General features: G+C 44.4%; 1 long non-coding RNA gene across 1 annotated transcript; it reads right to left on the minus strand.

The window, feature by feature from the left end:
- Positions 1-586: 586 nt before the first annotated feature.
- Positions 587-21,056, minus strand: LOC134480807 (uncharacterized). Its single transcript, XR_010055658.1, has 3 exons — positions 4,916-21,056; positions 4,485-4,562; positions 587-791 (listed from the first exon to the last, which is right to left on the minus strand). It is a non-coding gene; the product is annotated as an uncharacterized LOC134480807 (long non-coding RNA).
- Positions 21,057-21,109: the final 53 nt, after the last annotated feature.

Consider the following 21,109-nt stretch of genomic DNA (forward strand, 5'->3'; position numbering starts at 1 on the left):
TTGCTATGTAGGCAGTGTGCTCGGCGTATGTTCCTCCCAGTGGCACGGTTGCTGCCTGTGCGAGCGTAGATCCCTGCTCTCCTCAAGCTGCTGTGAAGGAAGCACAGAGCACAGAACACAGTCTTCAGGGCCCACGAGCATTTCCTTTTTGGCCTTTTGTGTTGCTTTTGATTGGGCTCAACTTCTGTGAGAAATTGGATTCCTACAGACCAAGGCCAAGTAAACAGAACTCCCTTTCCCCATGATCATTAACCCTATCCTGGGCAGACAGCAGTCACACTGATTTAAATCAGATGGGAGAATGAAGCCCACCTTTGCAAGAGGGAAGAAATACATCTTCACATGCCCTGTGTGGCAGACAGTGCGTGGGTATTTCACGCATGTGTTGTGTGCCTCAGGAAGCCCAGGAGTCATACAGTGGGGTACAGGACTGGAGTGTGGAGACTCAGACACCCTCAGTGGGGGGAGCAGCCCTCCTGAAGTCTTGGATAAAGTTGACCTTGGCAAACAATCCTAGCAACCTTTGAGGCCAGGGTGTTTCAGGTTAGCTGGGGTCAGCTCCAAATCAAAACTGTAGTTGATAATATCAGTTCAATCATTCCGAAGTGATTTATTATGTGTGTTCAGTGCAGAAGGGTCAGTGGGCTTCAGAGAGGGTTCAGCCTTGGACAGAGAACGTCACCTTCTCCAACTGAACCTAAGGCGGAATTGGAGCCAGGAGCCAGGTGCAGAGCTAATCTGCTCTGTGGAATGTGTTGCAGAGGAGACCTGGGTGTTTCCTGAATCTCCACCTATTGGGGCACATAGAGGACAAGCTAAGAAATAGAAAGCAGCTATTGTCGAAAGAACTTGGGGTCAGGCTGCCCCTGCAGATGCCTTTCTGAGGGAGGGAGGGAGGGAGGGAGGGAGGGAGGGAGGAAGGGAGGGAGGGAGGGAGGGAGGGGAGAGAGAGAGAGAGAGAGAGAGAGAGAGAGAGAGAGAGAGAGAGAGAGAGAGATTGAGGAGTATCATCTAATTACCCCACCTCAAAATCACCCCACATCAAAAAGCATTCGAAATCCTTTGATCAATCATGGACTCAAAAAGAAAACTTGCCCTACTTGTCTAACAATACTTACCCCACCTAAATTGGTTCTCAGAGTGAACTAATTAGTTAATGGTCTTTAGGTGCCTCACTGAAAGGACTACAGACAATGTCTGACTTAGGTGTTGCTTCAACTCAGTTTCCTTTACACTGACATCCCTACAGCCAGTGTGTTCTTCTGCTGTCAGTAGAATAGTCAAAAGGTTCCCGAAGCTGATCAATAGACTGGAAAATAGACTTTCTGTTAGATGGATTTGCCCAGCTTTAAGTGATGAAAATACTCTGAACACCTTAATTAGTGGGGGTGGGGTGTTGGGAAAGAAGCCTGGGTTATGATGCTCGGTAGCTGTGATGGGTTTAACTGGCTGTAATTCCATCCCAAAGTGAATATCTGTGTTTGGATCTGAGTGAGTGAGAGTGAGTGAGTGCAAAGCCAGTGTGGACCATACTAAGAGCCATCCGTTCATTCACAAGATGGCATCAGCTTACAACAGTGGGACCTCTATACTGGATATTGTAGCAGAAGTGCAGTGCTTGGTAAGGTGGCTGCTTTTAATGTTTCTAGTGCCTTAAGAAGTGGGGGTTTTGGTTGTTTTGATGATGATGATGTTGTTGTTGTTGTAGTTTGTTTGTTTCGAGCTGTGAGTTGTGATCTAGCAGTATAACTCTCCTGGAAAGGGAGAAAATACTCTGAAGGGACACATTATCAGATTATTGAAGCAAGGGCCCCAAAGAGTTAACATTTCCCCAGGGAACCCATGCTGGGTGACCAGGAAAGCTGAGGCCCTGTTGCTAGCCAGAGATTTTATGCATTTCTGACAACTTACAGGACCACCATGAAGGGAGCTCAGAGCCAAGCCAATGATGTACCAATGGTGGGTGGGACCACGTCTTGATTGCATACTTATGCTCATTCATGCCTTCCTACAAAGAGTTCCTTATTTTTATTTTATGTGTGTTAGTGTTTTTGCCTGTATGCACATGCGTGCTATGAAGATCAAAGAGGGCATCAGATCTCCTAGGTCTGGGGTAATAGATAGTGAACTTCCTGCTTCTACAGGAGCAGTAAGTACTCTTATCCACTGAGTCACCTCTCTAGATCCCACTCTTGCTTTCTATTTAAGATGAAGTGCCACGTTAGAATCCCGGGACAGACTCAGGTTCACCACACCTCTTTCTTGCTCTTTCCAATGTGACTGTGTTGAATAAATGTCTGTTTTTCACGATTACTTCTTCTCTTTGCTAGGGTTTTATTGCTGTGAAGAGACACCATGACCATGAAAACTCTTGTAAAAGAATTAATTGGGCCAGGCTTACAGTTTCAGAGGTTTAGTCCATTATCATCATGGCAGGAGACATGGTGGCATGTAGACATGGTACTGGAAAGATAGTTGTATATCTGGATCCTCAGACAGCAAGAATAGTCTGAAATACACTTCCTCCAACAAGGACACACTTTCTCCAACAAAGCCAATCTCCTAACAGAGCCACTCCCTATGGACCTCTGGGACCATTTTTGATTCAAACCACCTTGACTGTCTGTTAGACAGGTCTTGGGAACAGGTGGTTGAACCTGGCTGTTTAGGGCTGCCAGGGTTCAGGCCTGACTCCTAAGACCTCTTGTAACAGTAGTTTTGAAATCTGTTTTATGGGTCACAAACAGAATTTTAAAAGCAAACTTAATAAGACAAAAATAGAAGAAAATCAGAATTACACTCACATACTGTGTTGGTTCTATACCACCAAACACCAGTTATTCAAATCTCAGCTCAAAAGAGATGTCCATCAATGCAATTCAATTCTGATACTATCTGAACAGACCCCAAGGCTAAGAGCTCAGCCCCACTGGGCAACTCTACTTCAGGTATGGACAGGAAATGTGGTCTGTAAGCCACACACACCTCTACCTAGTAGATTACAAACTCAGGGGTCCCATGACTCCTGCTAATGTCTGATCATCTACTAGAAAGTTGTATAGGACTCAGGAAAGCTCTGTTACCATCCCAGTTTATTATAAGAATAGAGATGAGCGGCCAGGTAAAGTGCCCAAGTCAAGTCTGTAAGGATCTTGGTGTCCCAGAGCCTCAGCCCTTATAGGGTTGGGGGTCATTCATCCTTCTAGGTAATGGTGTGTGTCCTAAGTTGCTTTCTGTTTCTGTGATAAACACCATGACCAAAAGCACCTTGGGGGAGGGAAGGGCTAATTTGGTTTATATTTCTTAGCATAATCCACCATTAAAGAAAATCAGTACAGGAACTCAAGTAGAGCCCATGGAGGAACACTGTTTACTGGCTTGTCCCTCATGCCTTGCTCAGCCTGCTTTCTTACACAATTTAGCTACTGACCAGTGTCGATACTACCTCTAGTAGGTTGGGCACTCCCACGTCAATCTGGTGCTCCAGAGCCTCGAGAATATGCCCTCCAGAAAAGCCACAGGCAAATCTGATGGAGGCATTTTCTCTATTAGTATGTTCTCCTCCCAGAGATGTCTAGGTTGGTGTCAAATTCAAGAAAACTAACCATCACATTCTGTTTGAGAAACCTAGTGGGCCCCCAGAGGTCACGCTTCCATATTTTCTGACGGCAGTTTCATTGTGTATGTGTGATAGATTGACTCATGAACTGAAGAGGCTGAGGTCAGTTTCTCCAGTGGCTGGAGGCTGGGGAGTGGGGATGGAAGTTCCAACTCTAATCACTGTGGTTGACTTTTCTGGCAACTGGTCCTCATCCTGAGGATGTCTACTGCCTGCCTGCCATGAGCCACCTCATTAGCATACAAGAGACAAGAGGCAGGAAATTCCATGGTTTTTAGGGGTTCAGTGCCAGGTATCAGGAACAAAGAATCAATACCTTTTTTATTGTACCTCAGTTGCACAGAGTAAAGATTAAAGTTATTTTGTGGAAGTTTTTCCCTCAATTGTTCACATATGTGTGTTTGTCTTCCTACCAGATCACCATAGGAAAGGTATTTCTTGCTATGGATTGTGGTGGAAATAGTTGGAAAACCCAGCCAGACATGCCTGCCTCCCAGACTTAGCTGTAAACTCTGATTTATTTGCTGTGCCAGGGGGGCTGAAGGTTGCCATTTCTCTGATCCAATTCTGAGATCACGATCTTTGTTTCCCCAAGCTCTAACGCAGTGTGCAGGGTCTGATTCCTGTAAGGAGTCCCATGTTCCAAAATCTTGTAAGTTTGAGAAACACCTTCCTGACAAAGCATTGCACTATAATGATTGCTGTCTGTGTTTAAGGGTTTTAGCAAAACATGGAAGAAGGACAGAGAGGAGGTGACTTTAAGCAGGAAAAGCTTCTTGGGGGAAGGAACACTGAGCACGAGAACTCAGTCTGTAAAGATCTGCTCTGCTTTTACTCTGGAGCTCGGTTCTGGGTATGAACTTACCGTTGTGTGAATAAGTTTTCTCCCATCTAGCTGTGGGCATGCTGAAAGCTCAGTCCTTGGTGTGTAACCTCGAAGTCTCTGAGGGAAGTAAAACGTCATTAGGTCACAGGATGGATGACCTAATGGATGGATGTCATCTCTGGGAAGTGGGTCAGGTCTGGTGGGGTTAGGTCAGTTCCATAAGAGCTTCTTGTACCAAAAATGAAAGTGTCCCCTCTCAATGTCATTTCCTGTCTTATCCTATGGCCTCTCTCCTTACATATGCCTCATCATTGCAGAGCTAAGAGCTGGCCTATGTTCTTGAACCTCCAGACTTACAAGCTGAAAGGTTTTGTTTCAGTTACATAAGACAGACTAAGTACTGAGATCAGGTTGTTCCTTGTTCAAAATTACTCCAGATTATGTAAAAAGCAGTGGTTTTTCATATGTACCTTGGCCTGAAAGACTCCATTTTGGAGACTGCATTAGGGCAGATAAGAGAAGAACATCATCTTCCCAGTGCCATCCATGTAGCACACACTGATAAATTACTTGTTCCTGGAATAGAAAGAAGCCACCATATAAATATTTCAGGGGGAACTAAGGCTATAGAATTATGACCAGACTTAGGGCTTCTACAACCTGTGCCCCAACAAGCCAGGAAAGCCACACAGCCTTCATAAGCTATTAAAAGAGCTTAATTCAAAGTGAAGTGCAAAAAGGAGATGTTATTAAAGGAGATTTATTGAATGTGGCCATATCAGAAAGAGGGACAAAGAGATCAATTAATCAAGGTCTGTCTTTGGGATCTAACATGAGGGTAAGGGTTAAGTTAAATGCAAGATATATTCATGGTTGAACATTCAGCCAAAATGTGGTCTCACATACATTCAACCAACTTCTCTCCATTACCCTGTCCAACATTGCCTTGGTTCCAAGTCTGTCCACACAGTTGGCTCACAACTTGTAAATCCTTCTCCAGGACATAAGTTCTTCCTCTGTCAGAGAGCTCTGTCTCTGGTTGTCCCAGGAGAATATTCCTGGGAAAATTCTTATGTCTTGGGGTTCACGGTTTCAATTATCTAATAGCCAAAGAGAGAGACTCAATATTTCTTTAGAATATATTCATTCCTACCAGGTGGGCTGGTTATGTGAGTATTTTAAATTCATATCAGGGAAACCAGGCCTAGAAACATAGCAGACACACCAGATGAGGGTGTGTGATTCCACCACTGGATTGCCACAAAGAGGTGGGCACACAGTATGGAAACAGGCATAGCCCCACCTGCCCATCATCTGACCACCCAGTGTGTGCCTCAAGAAGGACGGACAAACTTCTGACTCTCCCTAGGGCTTCCACCCAGATTCTTCCCCCAGCCCTCTTTGATGTTGCTACTCAATGGCCATCTGCCTATTCTCCTGCCTATCCATCTGGCCCTGCCCTCTCACCTTTGCAGCTGGACTCAACTCTCATATCTCTCTCATGTCTGTGCACCATGGAAGCCTGACTACAGCAGAAAGGTCTTCCTAGGATTGGTTTGGGTTGGTTATCTTATCGACAGACTATTTACATTTCTATCAGCCCTTCTTTTGAACCCTTTTGAATTCTGCTGTGGCCTCCTAACCTTCTGTAGCCTTTTGGAGGCCACATATACACAGAGATCTAGATAGATTTATAGGGTGCCATGTAATGTGTGATCTGAGAGTTGGCGGTAGTTAAGATTGGAATAAAAGAACCTGTGTTCACCCTGGTTGGGGTGAGGGAGGAAAGCACAAATAGCTAGCAAACTATTTGAAACCACCACGTCTTGTAAAGTTTTTGTTATTCCATAAATCCTAACATGGTAGAAAGACACGAATGTGGTCCTGACACTCACACCAAAGATGCCCATTTATCACCTGCACGCTCTGCTTGATCCAACTCATGTAACAAGCAGACGATTTCAGTGTAAATTTGTAGTAGGCTACTGACCTATGTATGAGTAGGTATAACATGAGTTACACCATCTCGTGAAAGTATTCTTAAGAATACTTTACAGGCCAAAACTGTCTTGGGTAAAACTGGTCTCTAGACCAACCTTAAATTCCTACAGTAAACTGGCCTCTAAATTCCTCTACACTGTGACCCTGAGCAAAGATTAACTGCCCAACCACTAACTGCTATCGCTCTGCTTCTGTAAACAATGCTTGCTTTCTGTATAGATCACACTTGCTTGCTTTGCCCTTAAAATCTCAGACCAACTAGAGTTTGGGGTTGCTTCCTGCTGCTCTGCTTGGACAGTCCCACTGGCAGTTAGTAATGACTCCACTCAACGTAACGAGGCCTCTTTAGGGCTTTTTTTACTTCATATCCCCCCCCCAAACAAAAACTTACATTACTAGATTGTTTCAGGCAAAATTGTGCCACAGAGACACCCTTATACCCAAGGGCCCAGAGCACGCTGGAGGTTGGGATGAGACCAGGACAGCATTTGGCACTCTCAAAGCATTTGAAAAGTGACACTCTTTGATGATTAAATTGATGTGTGAAAGGAAGATGACCAGGTCTTGTTGGATTGCCTGAAAAGACTCTGAGTTGGGGAATCCTAAGCCAAAGCTATCACATATGAGATACCTGTAAGAGAGTAAGGAAGGCAGGAGGGGAGAGAGGGAAGGTTCAGCCACAACACCATTACAACTGAGGCCTTGGGTGAGCCAACAGGAATCCCTGAAGTTGAGGTTGAGACACTGCCTGTAAGGGAAGAGGCCTGGGCCTTTGTATTTCCATTTCATCCAGATATCCATTGACTATGATTTGAGCCTTCAAAGGGCATAGGGCCTTAGGAAAATGGAGAAGAGGACAGGGAAGGGGCCCAAAGTCCTCTTTGAGGGCATGCCTTTGACATCACTGAGGCCCACCTCTATAGATTTCTACCACTGCCCATGTGCCAAGCTGGGGACTAAGCCTTTATCTATTACACAGGCCCTCAAGGGCCATTCAGAACCAAACTGCAGCTAGAAACAGTGAGTGATCTATATAGATTCATCTTGGCAGTCAACCCATCTCCACTGACAACCTTTTCCTCTTCATGGTGCAAGAAAGACATTTCTCATGAGAAATATGTACCCTGTCTTTGGGGACATAGGAGAAAGTAAGAGGTTCCAGCGGTTTCTCTAGGTGCCCTCAGGTCAAAACCATCAAGATGTCCCACTCACATGCAGACTTAGGGTTGACGTCTTCGGATGCCTCCAAAATAAATAAGGGACAGGACTAAAAAAAAAAAAAATGAGGAGGTTTGTCTCTGCAGTCCTTATGATGTGGGCAGCAAGTGCAGAAGGGATGCCCTGTAGCCTCCTTGGGTTGAGTCCTTGCTCTGTCATCAGCTGTGCCATCCCAGAAACTTCCTTACACTCCTGTGTCTCTGCTTTCTGGGAGTTTCTGTTGTAAAACAGGAAGGAAAACAACATTCGCTATACAAGCGGTGTGAGGAATAAGCAAGCTGTGGGCCTATCAAGAGCTTGAAGAGGTATGGAATCCATATCAACTAGTATTATTTTTATTTGAAAAGGGAAAGAGCCTCTGCGGCTTGTGGGGGATGAGGCAAGAGAGAAACAGATGTGACTGAAACAGGGCCTTCGACAAGGTTCTGCTTGGGGAAAGCTCAGCCATGGGTGTGGGAGCCCTTCCTGTGCTACAGCGGGGTGTGCTGGGCTCTGCACAAGATGACTGTGTCTTACTCCCCAGTGCCATGAACTGCGCTCCTTATGTGTTCTGCATGGCAGATGGATGTGGTTAAATAAAGGATCCAGAAATGGGGAGTCGCTCGCTGTGCTTTCTGTTGCTGTAACAGAACACCTGTGACTGGATAATGGAGAGAGAGAGAGAGAGAGAGAGAGAGAGAGAGAGAGAGAGAGAGACAGAGACAGAGAGAGAGACAGAGACAGAGAGACAGAGAGAGAGACAGAGACAGACAGAAAGACAGAGACAGGCAGAAAGACAGAGAGAAAGGCAGAGAGAAGGACAGACAGGCATCTCACCCCTATGATTCCAGTACCTCAGAGGCTGAAGCAAGAAGACTGTCATCAGTTTGGGGCCCTCCTGGGCTATACAGTTAAGTTAAAAGCCAGCTTTTATAGTGATGGTCGTACTATAGCAGAAATAAGATCATTGTATTTCACAGTACTGGGGGATGGACAGTTCTGAAATACGTGACCCCTGATAGGGCACAGGGATTCTTCTTACATCATCCCATGGTGGAAAGTAGGATGTCAAGAGCGAGTGAGATTTGGTGTAAGAGAACTAAATTTATCCTTTCATGAGACTGTATTAGTCCACTCATGAGCTTAAATGTGGGGCCTTGTAATCCAACTTTTGTGCCTTTCCAACTTCCATGGAGGAAATGGGTAAGGGGACAAGAATCTTGGTTCCTGGGTGGATAGAAATGCCTTTGGTTACCAAGGTTACCCTGCAGCAGGATGCTGTCCTGAAGCTGACGGTTTGGGTTCACTTACTTTTGGTTGGTGGTGTTCTATGGTGTTGAGATGTCTTGTTTGGCAAAGAGCTTCCGATTCACTTCTGGAGACCAGAACAGGAGGTGACAAAGACCACTCTGCTGTCACATCTAATGATCTCTGTGCATCTTTGTCAGATTTCAGACATGGCTACGACTGAAGAGGTTGTAGCCAAACCTTAGTGCCTCCATGAAAGGCAGAGAGGGACAGAAATCATGCAGCTTAGCACTAGTCCCTGCTGAGGTGTCCCAGTCACAGGGAGTGGGAAGGGAACGTGAGAACACTGTCCACAGCCCTTGGTGGCTCTGCTCCTTCTGACTTTATCATCTTCCACATGCTAGCTTATTCTTTTTTGTGGCTTCAAAGCAGCAAGCCATTGTTAAGCGGCCAAAACGAAGATCTGTCATCCAGAATCTTGAAGCTATTACTGACACGGCGAAGGACAGAATTGGAGTCATTATAACACAATGCTTCTTTTCTCTCCCTCTGTTTTTACTTTGTACTTGAGAATAAGGCAGCCAACTCCAGGTCCATAGCACAAGCTCATGTCCAAGGTCCATTCGTATTTTCTATTTCCTGGTACTTTGCAGCGGGTGTCCTCATCCAGCAGCTGGACCTTGAATTTTCACCACTACTCAGGAACCTGCTAGAGAGGGAACTTCTTGAGCCCCAGTCTAAGCCCAGGGCATCAGAGTGCAGGGTGAATGGAAAGGTGGGCGGGTACTATCAAGGTGGCACACTAAATAGCACAGCATTTAGTTTTGAAATGAAAACCATACAGAGGAAAGAGTGGAAGGAAGTTGGAAATGCAAAGGCGACAGAAATCAGTCCTCGGCATGAGAGGAAAACAGACCCAAGTGTTCTAGGGGCTGGAAAAGTTGGCTGCACACGTACCATTTTTTAAGCCCACGGTGTCTTTTTTTAAACCTCACTTAAAAATATAGACTCAGCCTTTCTTTCACGTGATCTTACAACAATTCACTCCCCAAGATTACGTTTCAAGGAAAACAATCACCGGGACAGGGGATTTCTTGCTATGATGGAGCGAGGGTCTCTCACCCAGGGCACCTACCTTGTCCCTTTGTGCCATTCCAACAGCCAGTAAACCCCTGGGAGGGCAGGTGAGAGGCTTTGCTTGTTTGTTTTGTTTTTAGAGTCAGGGAGGGTCTGCTGTGACTCTGGTTGTCCTCAACTACCTAACCAAGGCTGACCTTGAATTCCTCAACTTTTTGCTTCCTATTTTCCAAGTGCCCGGACTACAGGGGTACACCATCATGCCTGGCTTGAGACAAGGCAGCTTTTTGACAACTGTAGAATCACCACAGCAAAAGGAAACGTGAGAAGCATCTGTGTGCAGCCTGACTTTGAACATTTTCTTCCTCATCCTAGTCCTATCATTCACACCCAGGGCCGTGTGTGCCTGACACTATGTGGCCCTGTTCTGGGGTTTGTCTGTCTCTCCATCTAGTTTGTCAGTTCTATAAGGACAGAGACCAAGAAGATCTTAATATTGAAACCCTTAGCCAAGTACCTGGTTCTTCACAAGGACCCATTGAGCATAAGGAAGACAGGCAGGCAGGAAGACAGGGGGATAGGGAGATGGCTAATAAAATTCACTGTCCCTGCTCTCTTTAATCTGAACCATGAGGACTCAAGAGTCCTTCTCAACACAACACTGCAAACAACTACCCTACATCAGTCTTCCTTAAATCCAAACCCTAATGGTCCAGGGGAGATGGTTTTCTGGCAGGAGCCAACACTGGCAGAAAAGAGTGAGAGGAGAGGCTGCCGTTGGCCCACAGAATACAGCGTCTCCCAAAGCTGCACTTAGCTCCAGGGAACTGGTCACAGGTTACTGACTGAGGTCACCGGGATGCAGTTGACCTAGGAGATTTGTGGAGCTGTCACCAGAGTAGCTCCTGAAAACAAAGCCCCAGGCTGCGAGGAACTCTTCCCTGGGCTGTTCAGCTGCAAACCAGATGGGCTTAGCCCATGGTCACCTCCCTCACAAACCTTAGGCTGTGGTAATCATGGACGTACATTGCCACCCAGTGGTTGTGGTTGGTAATAGGCCAAGGGTAAAGAAAACTGGACAGCCACATTATCCAAGGAATGGATGCGTGGGAAGATAACAACTGGAATTATTTTATTTAGCTTATCTCAGCTAACCAAAACACACGTTCATATTATTGTATATAAAGTACTGTGGGAAACTCAGTTCAGAGAAAGGAGACTCCAAACTTTAAAGATGCTACCATGTACTACTGGCCAAGAAAGAATGACCGGCTTGGGAATTCAGCTCAGATCCCTGGGATCCTATCCAGATGTTTGACCAGCTGGTCACACGAGTCCCCTCCAGTCAATTACTTTTCTTGATGTTTCTAATCAACAGTGTTATATATGTGACGCTGTAAGCTTTTACATTTAATATTAGCTCATAACTCAGGAGCCCAAACCAGATGTTTTGGGTGAGAAAGAAATTGATGACTTATCAGGAGATTGAACCCAGGCTGCTGGCTTCTCTCCAGGCATCCTGCCAGCCGAGTTGCAAAGCAGAGTGCCTGTTACCCACTCTCCTCGGTTACAGAGGGAGGAGGGGACAGAGCGGGCACAGCACCAGTGCATGGCAGCATGCAAGGGAATCTGGGCCACATTTCCTTATAAAGCAGGAGCCTTGTGCTCTTTTAAGTCAGTAATGATCAGGAGTTTCAGTGTTTTATGACTTGATGGAGGAGAGGGAAATTATGATGGAGAAGAGACTGAATACACAACCAAAAGAAGGCATTGAAGTGGCATAGTGGTTGAGTGCTGCAGATGAGGGGAGCTCCCGTTTTAAAGGTTCCGCCTTAGGGATTGGGCTTAGGGACTGGGGAAAGGCTCAGCGGCTAAAGTGCAGCCATGGTATGGGATACTACATGAGGACCTGCATTCAGATCTTCAGTACCCAGGAAGAACACATTTCTGTAACTCTGGCACTACTAGCCGAGAGGAAGGGGGAGGGGAAGACAAAGGCAGCTAGGTCCCAGGGGGCCACTGGCCAATCTAAGACAAAATATCAAGCTCCAGGTTCAGTGGCATGTCCTGTTGCAGAAAAAAAGTAATAAAGTAGAAAATGCATTTAAAGAAAACATGCCAGCATCCATCTCCGCTGCCTCGTGCACCTGCACACTTATACAAATGTGCACAAATACACACATGCGCACAGAGATGCAGACTTGCTCCAGGCATGATGATGCCTGGAAGCCCTAGCACCTTGGATGCTGAGACAGGAGGATCACTACAAGACTGAGAGGTCAGCCTGGGCTTCACAGGAAGTTCGAGTCCAGCCCATGAGACAAATTGAGACTCTGTCTCAAACAAACTAGCAAAACAAATAAAGAAATACATTGTAATTCCCCCTGTCTGGCCTGGGCATTGAGGCCCACTCACTGCAAGCCTGAGATAGACTACAGAGCAGAGAGAAAAGAAGTCTTCTGGGCTTTGCCTTCTGAAAGCCAAGCTTCCAGGGGAATGAGGAAGACAAGGTACCCCACCTCCATGAGGGTTCAGACTCATGAAGGACCAGAGACATGTTTGCCATCCTGCATCCCTCTAGAAACACACACCAATCTTTGGAGCAGGGGACAGAAATTGGTTGGGTCCTGGTGTCTGACTTCTCTGCTTAAAATCCTGGAGAAGGGTTGCCGGAGAGATTGCATAGCAGTTCCCAGAACTTACTTCTCATGTAGAGGACCAGAGTTCAGCTCACTGCACCCACAGGTGGCAGTTTGCAGCTGCCTATGACTCCGTTTTCAGGGATTAGATACCCTCTTGTAGGCTCTATAGGCATAAAACAAACGTGGTGCACACATGCGAATTGTCCTTAGATAGGTGTCTATTGCTGTGATAAAATGCCATGCCCTTCTGAAGCAACTTGCAGGAGTGGGCCAACGGGTTTATTTCAGCTTATAGTTCACAGTCTATGATGAAGGGAATTCAGGGTAGGAATTCAAGGCAGGAACCTAGAGGCAAGACTATGGAGGGATGCTGTTTCCTGGCTTGCTCCTCCTAGCTTGCTCAGCCTGTTTTCTTCTACCACCCAGGAACACCTGTCCAGGGGTGGCACTACCCACAGTGGGTTAGACCCTCCTACATCAACCGCCAGTCAAGAAATGCCCCCCCCAGAGTTGCCTGTAGGCCAATATGCTGGAGGCAGTTCCCTAATTAAGGTTTCCTCTTTCCAAAAATGTGTCAGGTTCACTTTTTTAGACACACATTCACACTCATGCACACTCACTCACACATGAACATTAACACTTGCAAAAATTAAACAAGTAAAATAAATCTTGAAAAATAAATCATTTCCTGGGGAGGGAATAGACCCGGGCCAGGCAGGGCTGCTTCTGGGTCTGGCCAGGGAGAACCTAGTGATTCTGTGGGAGATAAACCCTGGGAAGCACTGAGCAAAACACTGGTACAAACGTACTTAAAACACGACATTCTTTCTGTTATGACTGAAGTGTCGGGCAGTGACAATGTTCCATTTCCTGATGGGGTAAATGCCCAGCAAAGGGCAGCCCCACCGAACCCACTCGCTTCCTCTTTCTATCCCTTCTCACACTGAGCATGGTGTCTTCTAAAGTCAACCGGTGCCAAGCAACTTGTGAAATTAAGCTGTGTTAACTCGACTGGGTCCTAGCTCCAGAGAGTTCATTTACCATGGACTCCAGCTGTTTCCGTGAAGGTGCTTAGATAAAGCATGATTCCGTTGCTCTTCTGTCTGTGATAACACCACAATGAAGGGAGCTGTAGAAGGGAGGGCTCATTTGGGCTTCTGGTTCTAGGTCCATCAGAAACCATCCGAAGCAGGGAATTACAACTGGCATCAGGAACATCTCATGCAGCAAGCAGGAAACTGAGGCACATGGGAATGGCGCGTGACTTTTGAACCGCCTCAGCTTGACCCCAAGTGACATCCTTCCTCCAGAAACCTTGACCTCCTAATCTCACCAGACAGCCACCAACTTGGAACCAAATTACTCAAATGGCAGAACAATACTGCCATGGGGAACAATTGTATGGGGAACAATTCAAATGGCCACAAGAGATGACCTTTATCTCCAAACAGCACACCTCATGTTCTGGGAGATGCAGAGTTGGTGTTTGGGTGGAGAGAGGGAGATGGAGAGACCACAGGTGAGTGAGGGTGGGTAGAAAATGCTAGTGGTGTGGGAACTAAGTGCTCGGGTGGGTCTGTTGTAGTAAAAGGGAATTCTTTTCCACAGGTCAGCAGGAAGCAACTATCAGAAGACTGTGGTCCTAGGCCCTTAGGTTGGGGTGGATGGTTTTGATCATTTCATGAGTTATAGATGTGTTGTCATTTTAGGGGATGATTGCAAATGATTATGGTCTTGGACAGGGAGGAAATGAACTTAGACTCAGTGATCTCTGGCTTTCCTTCTCTCTATTCTTCTTTCATTTAGGTAAACGGAAGTGGGTTGAGAAGAAAAAGGGGAATGTAGAACTATCATATAGAACTAATACAATAGGGGTTGGGGATTTAGCTCAGTGGTAGAGCGCTTGCCTAGCAAGAGCAAGGCCCTGGGTTTGGTCCCCAGCTCTGAAAAAAAAAAAGAAAAGAAATAATACAATAAAAGGGTAGATTATTGAATTTACTATTCAACTTAGAGCTATTACTATTTTCAAGTAAGGCTATTTTTGTTTACATTGTTATGGATTATAGATAATAGACACAAGTTTAAGGTCTTTATTGATATAAGTCCTTATATATTGATACGAAATTTAAGATTGATTTTGTTACAACACAATGTGTGCTTCAACTCCTGTATAGGTATTGTTCCTATGCAACTCATTTAAAAATAAAATGTTTAGTCCCACTCCTTTTGATAGGTTTCATTGAAAATTGTCTAGGATAATGCAAGTTAATTCCAATTAAGTAATACAAATTAATAGTCAATCAATTTCATGGTCATGTGAGATACTAGTCTCAATTATCACAGACATACACATCCTGGGTTGAACAGATAATAGTAGTTTGAGACAGGCAATGTTTGCTTGTTCAGATATGCTATAAATAGATCAGATGGTCTTCAAAAACCTCAAAGGCTCATAGAATATGACACTTAAAGATATTTTATTATTATTACTTTTTACATTGAGACCTGTCAATTCCTGGCAGGACCCCATTAGATTTGGAAGATGACAAGCATAGGAAATGAGTTGCTTCAATTCTGGCAAGCTAGTCACCAGGCAAAGAAAATGTCCTAACTTCATCTACAGATAGAATACTGTATACACTGGACAACTGGACACGGGGAAGTCGACTGCCAACTTCCATCAAGACAGGGTAAACAAGTCCTTCATAATTCCTGCTTCACATAAGATCTATCAGATATTCTGGGCCAGAAGGCTGAAGATGCTGCTCCAATGTTTTAGAGAATATTGGGGACCGTCAGCTGTCTCTGTCAATTCTCAGTCTTGGAAGCTACTGCTTGCACTTCCTACTTACTCAGATAATATTTATTCCTTCTCAGGTCCCTGATGGGGTTGAATATTAGATAGTTACAGTCTCACAATTAAGCTTAAATTGTTTAGGATTTTAGTAGATGCGTCTAGGTCTAAAAAGATGTTTTTAGATTAACAGTACAAGTTGGGATAGAAATTAATTTAGATGTGGAACTCTGAACTCACCAAGATAGAATGGTAATAAAATACATCCTCCTGAGATGCCAAATACAAATAAACTGGACTTATTAAATGTAACTCTTATTGGACTTATTGAACGTAACCCTTTTCTTCTTTCATAATTTTTATAATTATATTCAATTTATATTTTAAAGAAAAAACCTTTTATTGTACTAAAAAGGGAATTGTACAGAGAATATCTTGTGTACTGTATGGATTACACACTTGTCAATTAAAAAAATACTATGGCCTATAGGATAGGGCACAATAGAAGGTGTGGGCATCCAGGAAACAGAAAGAATTCTGAGATAGAGCCAGGCTTAGGAGATTAACCTGGGAAAATGTGACAAGACAAAAGCATATGACCTAAGGACAGGCAATCAGTCATATGGCAGAATGTAGGTTAAAATAAATGGTATAATTTAAGTTATGATCTAATGAGAGAAAGCCCTAGCTATATGGTCAAATTATTTGTACATATATTTTGAGTGTGTCTCATTTCTGGGAATATGGGGCTGGAAGGAAGAACCAGGACATGATTTCTACGTGGATGTCTACTGGACAGTTGAAGGTTCTCATTATATTTCAGTTGAGGGACAAGGGTATTGTTCACATTTGCCAGTCATTTAAACTATGATAGGGGAAAATTAGAAAAGTGCTCCCTGTGCCTTTTCAGAGCAAATTTGGCAGGTGCCACTTCCTCACCTGTACTGATCCTCAGTTCCAGTCAGAGGACTGGTATGTCTCTGTCCTGCCACTCTGTAGACACTAGAGCCTATGCAAAAAAGTTACCCTGGTGGGTATGTGTAATAGATGCTCTGATTACCTGCTAAAATATGGAGCAAGGAAAATCTCACTTACAGTTTGTGAATAGCTCCTCAACCACGACTGGCTTGCCCAGAACTGGAGAGGTTAGTTAGGGTCAAGATAACACACTAGAGGGTGGAAAGGCCAGACCTTGGGATCAGAGATGAGACTCTAGAACAGGGTTCGGGGTGGCCACCAAGTACATGATCTACCAGGGATAGGTTCAGGTAGTCAAGTTAGGTATGCAATGGGGAAGGGGTGGTGGTATTCAAGAGGGTTTCTGGTTCAAAGAGCTGAGAGGTGAGGCCATAGTATATGAAGAATCATTCATCTCTGTCCAGGCCACTGCTTCCACTCACAGTTGAGATAGAACTAACAAGTGTGTTTATGAGTGTGTAAAATTAGGTTATAAAATATGGATATGTCATGCATGCGTGTGAAACAACTCCTACATCAGAGTAAATCATCCATATATTTCCATCTTTGTTGGTGGTCATAGGGTAGAGGGTGCCCAGAAAACCTGACCTCTTCTCCTTCAAAGGTTACTTTGCTCTTTCACTTGAATACATCTCTGAGCACAGGGTGGGATCTATTTACTGCTTCTTTGGTTCTAGGTGAATGCTTTGAGTTATGGGTTCAGCACTCCAGAAGCACCGTGGTCTCACCCCAACTTCTTGGAGACTACCTACCATGAGAAGCTCAGCCTGGTCACTGGAAAAGGACAGTCGCTATAGACGGAGAAGCTACTTAGAGAATACTGGCACCTCAGCCCAGTCAATAACACAACTCCTAGCTTGGAAGGCCATATTGGACATGCCACTCTCCATTGGACACTCTAGGGAAAAAGGAAACCTCAAGTTACAGAGACAAGTCATCCTTCTGAGTGTATCCCTCTGTGAGCAATAGAGGGTGGAAATGGTCCCAAGCACTGGGTTTAGGATAGTCTCTATACATGGCAATGAACAACTAAGTAAAGCAAAGTGGGTAGCTTATATTAACTCAGAGTGTCACTGGGTTCTGAAAGCCCATGGCCTCAGTTTCCACTTCCCAGACATTCCTAATAGCCAGGCTCTCTCCCCTTCAGCAAGCCAGGAGACCACTTTATCCCATCTGTGTCCTTTCATAGATGCCAATATGACTGAGTCTATGTTTACTGTCAAAACCAGTGTCTCAGCTGGGGAAATGGCTCAAAGAGTAGAACATTTTTCACTTAAATATGAGGATCTGAGTTTAAATCCATAGAGCCCATGTAAAGTCAGACACAACAGCAGACATGTTACCTATGGTATGAGCTATGATAGTTATATGTTTAGTTTTGAAGGTGTGACTTTATTAAGTACAGCAAGCCAAAGTAAAAGAAGAAATAAAAATTGAGAGGGAGAGGGAGAGAGAACAGAAAAATACAAATTTGACACTCAAAATATTCAGCAGAAATCAACTGGTGAAGCCCTGTTTGAAGCAGCCAGATAGGGTTTTCAACCAAGTATGCAGGGCCCTGGCTTTACCTGAGTGGAGGTCTCTGGATTCAAAGCTATTACAGCTTGCAGCTGTGAGGTGCATCTTTTGCTACCGGTGAAAATACTTCCTATATTTTAAAGTATGTTCGGTTTGGGAATATCTGACAGACTGTGCCAGGGCAACAATAACAGGGCTCCATTGTGTGTGTGTGTGTGTGTGTGTGTGTGTGTGTGTGTGTGTGTGTGTGTGTGTATGTGTGTGTATGTGTGTGTGATTTAATATGAAAAGGTTCTCCTAAATGGATTTTTTTGTTTGTTGTTTTGATTCTTTTCAGACAAGGTTTCTCAGTGTAGCCTTAGATATTCTGAAACTTACTCTTTAGATCAGGCTGGCCTTGAACTGAGAAATTCATCTGCCTCTGCTTCTCAGTGCTGAGATTAAATATTTGCGCCACCACTGCCTAGCTCCTACATGGACTTTTTACTGTAATCCCTAACATATTTTTTTTAATGTGCCACATGTGGTGATGTACACCTTTAATCCCACCACTCAGGAGGCAGAGGCTAGTGGATCTCTGAGAATTCAAGACAGCCTGGTCTACACAGAGAGCTCCAAGACAGCCAGGGCTACATATAGAGACACTGTTTCAAAATAATAAAATAAAAAGAATTTGTGATTGTTTATTTTTTAATATTTGTAGGAGTTGTGGTGTCGAAAAAATAAAATGGGATATAGTATTGGTTTGGGGGCTTTAAAATGGAGTCAAAAGTTTCTTAGACAGGCCACAGCTGAAACTCTGAAGTGGGCTGCATGTTATGCCATTCCTCAGATTCAGTTGATTTTTCAAAGACTGTTAGCCTCTTTTGAGCCCTACAAAAGGCCCTCTTCCCCCAAATACTCAAGAGACAAAGACAGCACCCAATACCTCCTTTTAAAGAAATGTCTTAATTTTTGCCAGCATCAACCACAATTCTTGATTAAAAGATATAATTTAAGATAGGTGGTGGTGGTACATGACTTTAATCTCAGTACCTGGGAAACAGAGGCAGGTAGATCTCTGTGAGTTTGAGGCCAACCTGGTCTACAGAGTGAGTTCCAAGACAGACAGAGATACACAGAGAAACACTTTCTAGATAAAATGTGTGTGTGTGTGTGTGTGTGTGTGTGCGCGCGCGCGCATGTGTGTGTGTTAAAACCTTTAGGGGTTCAAACTATAAATGCAGCCACTATCTTATAAAGCTCCAGATATTCAAAATATCATGAATGTTATTTCCCTAATATCAATCCTAATTATCCCCAAGCAAATACAATTCTTCTTGTTCTTGGCCAGGTAATAGTATATTACACACTTTCCTGTGTATAAGCTCTCAAAGGTGTACAGTTATCTGGAGTTTCCCTGCCCCTCATTGGTATGATTACTTCAGGTAGGATGGTAATTGTCACAGAACTAGTTTCATATTCAGTGAGGCTTCCAAATACATTCCATTCCTCATCCCTCAAGGGTGCTTTCTACATGTCTAGTGGCTTCAAAGGAGATCTTTGTTGTGGAGAAATCCTCAAGAGGCTCTGAAAAGGTAGTAGTAGGTCTTTTTCACAAACGACCCCACTGGGACACTGAATGTTACAGAGACTTGCATATAGTCAGCCTCTCAGCCTGCCCTCCCTCTTTTTCTGCTGGCCTAGATCCACTAAGAACCCCAGGCTGGGCTTGACCTCACTGGAACCTTCATGCCTGGATATTATTGTTTTTAAATGTATATGAATATTTTCCATGAATGCATGTTTGTACTCCAAGTGCCTAACTTATAAGGTCAGAAGGTCTGGATTCTGTGGGATTGGAGTCTCAGAAGATACCTTGTCATGAGTCACCATGGGGGTGCTGGCAACAGAAGTTCAGACCTCTAAAGAGTGAGCCATCTGTCTAGTCCCAGCATTTAAAAACAACAACAACAACAACAATAACAACAACAACAAAACAACCAGCCAGCCAACCAACCAACCAAACAAACAAACAAAACTCACAGTGTGTCTGTGTGTGTCTGCTTGCCCATCGGACCAGGTTGGGAAAGGATCTCAGGATAGTCCAATTTACTATCTTGATCATCCAGCTTCAGCCTAAGAGCCACCTGACAGTCCTCCCTGAATATTTGTTTAAACACATTCCCTGCAGGTGGCAACTTTTTCATCTGTATAAATTTCTATTTATTCTGTGTATCTCTTTAGTGCCACTCATCAAAGGGCTTTATTGCTAGCCCAAGCATAGCAAACATGGCTTTGGCAGGCCTTGTCTTCTCCCCCATACACTCAATCTTGCTAAAGAAAGAAAAGAAACCATTACACTACATCCCCAAAGCTGCACACCAAAGTCTATTCTCTTATTTGACCATTTTCTCCTGAGTCTGACCACCAAAGTCCAGCTATCATAGCATTGAAGTCCAGCCCTTTGAAAAAAAACCCTTCAGTTCACCTAATTAACATATACAATCAAAACAAACCAACTCCTAACACGGGATTTTCTCTTTTTTCCTTTATAAAATGCCATTTGCCTATGAACCAGTCTCCTTCCTATCCGGAAGCAGTCCTTTATGCCTCAGATACAAATACCCATCCATCTCCCTAGTCATCTATCTCCTGTCTTTGTCTCTTATTCCCTGCCATTTGTCCTCTGGAACAAATAAATCTTTGTGCTGAGAACTTGGTCTTGGGGTGTCCTAAGTCGACTTTCGAGATCCCTAAATATCTCCAAAAATAAGCACTATTAACTATTTCCGTCTTGAAGTAAGGAATGCGAGGCAGAGAGGACCGGCTCATAAGTTAATAAAACCTAACACTACGAAGCTTAGTCTTTCATCCTCTATTCTTACCCCAAAACAAAGACTATCATCTGAAATGTGTTCTTATGGTGGAAATCAAATTAACCAGATATAGCTCTCATGTGATCTTCACCATCATCATAAGCAAGAACAATGCAAAGTTTGGAGTACTTTTGTCGAAGGGCACAGCTCCTAACAGCAGAAGATGAACCTGAAAGACTCACTCCTTTCCCAGTAATGCCTTTCGAGTACTTGCACTCCGAGAAGTTCCGCCTCCGACAAGTGACAGTATCCGGAAAACGTCGACACCGGGAAAGCAGGAATAGGTGAGGGGGCGGGGCCTCCGGCGACGTTCTCGTTTTCGCTTACTCTACGTCGGCCTAGATTGACAGG

This window comes from Rattus norvegicus, chromosome 10 (genome assembly GCF_036323735.1).
Source record: "Rattus norvegicus strain BN/NHsdMcwi chromosome 10, GRCr8, whole genome shotgun sequence".
Lineage (NCBI taxonomy): Eukaryota > Metazoa > Chordata > Mammalia > Rodentia > Muridae > Rattus > Rattus norvegicus.